Raw genomic sequence first — 878 nt, 5'->3', positions numbered from 1 at the left:
GCATTCAAACAGAAAAAAAACAACTTTCCAGATCAACCTGCACAGACTTGAAACAGGTACAGTAATCCTCACAGTAAGCATTATTAAAGTTGTGTCATTGTTGTGTGGTAATGCAGTAAAGTAAGTTGACACTTTTTAAGGCATTACCAAGCAACGGTGACTAAATTTGAGAAAAATACAGTAAATGCTGACATGTCCACTGTAAGGATAAGCCTTCTCAAGCAAGTTTCAAGTCTCTGCAAGTCGATTTTAATTCTCTAGTAATGAAATGAAATGAACGAAAAGGCTGCCTAGATAGCAGGCTTCTGAGTCCTGCTTTGAGATATGGTTGGAAATAATATGAGGACTGCAACTATCAGTTATGTCAATTTTTTTTTTAATTGTTTTGTCTATAAAACGACAAAAAATAATTAAAAACTGACGTCTTGAAATAGTTTAAACTGACTAAGAATTTATTTTTTTAAAGGTACCCTGTGGAGTTTTTGAGCAGTAATAGCTATAGCTATAGCTATAGTTATGGAGCAATGATTTCAAGTTTGGGTCCCCAATTTTGTTAGTATCTCAATATGGGTAATGCAACACACAGTCCTGCCAGTGGTTTAGTGCTTTTCCACTGATCGACAGCTGGTGGTGGTGGCGGCGGTGGCGGTGACGTGCCAAAAAACGCAACAATGTGCCAACGAATTCAACACATTTGTTACCAAAAAATCCACAGGGTACCTTTAATTTACAACAATATATAACAGAAAAGAAGCAAATCCTTATATTTAGTGATGGTTGGGCATTTTTGCGTAATAAATTAGAATTAATTAGGACTTACAGGACTAAATAATACTGTGATTTATAGTAAATGGGCAACAACATACAAAAAAAGACTG

This window comes from Sebastes umbrosus, chromosome 4 (assembly GCF_015220745.1).
Source record: "Sebastes umbrosus isolate fSebUmb1 chromosome 4, fSebUmb1.pri, whole genome shotgun sequence".
NCBI classification, from domain to species: Eukaryota; Metazoa; Chordata; class Actinopteri; order Perciformes; family Sebastidae; genus Sebastes; species Sebastes umbrosus.
This window is presented reverse-complemented; position numbering follows the sequence as displayed.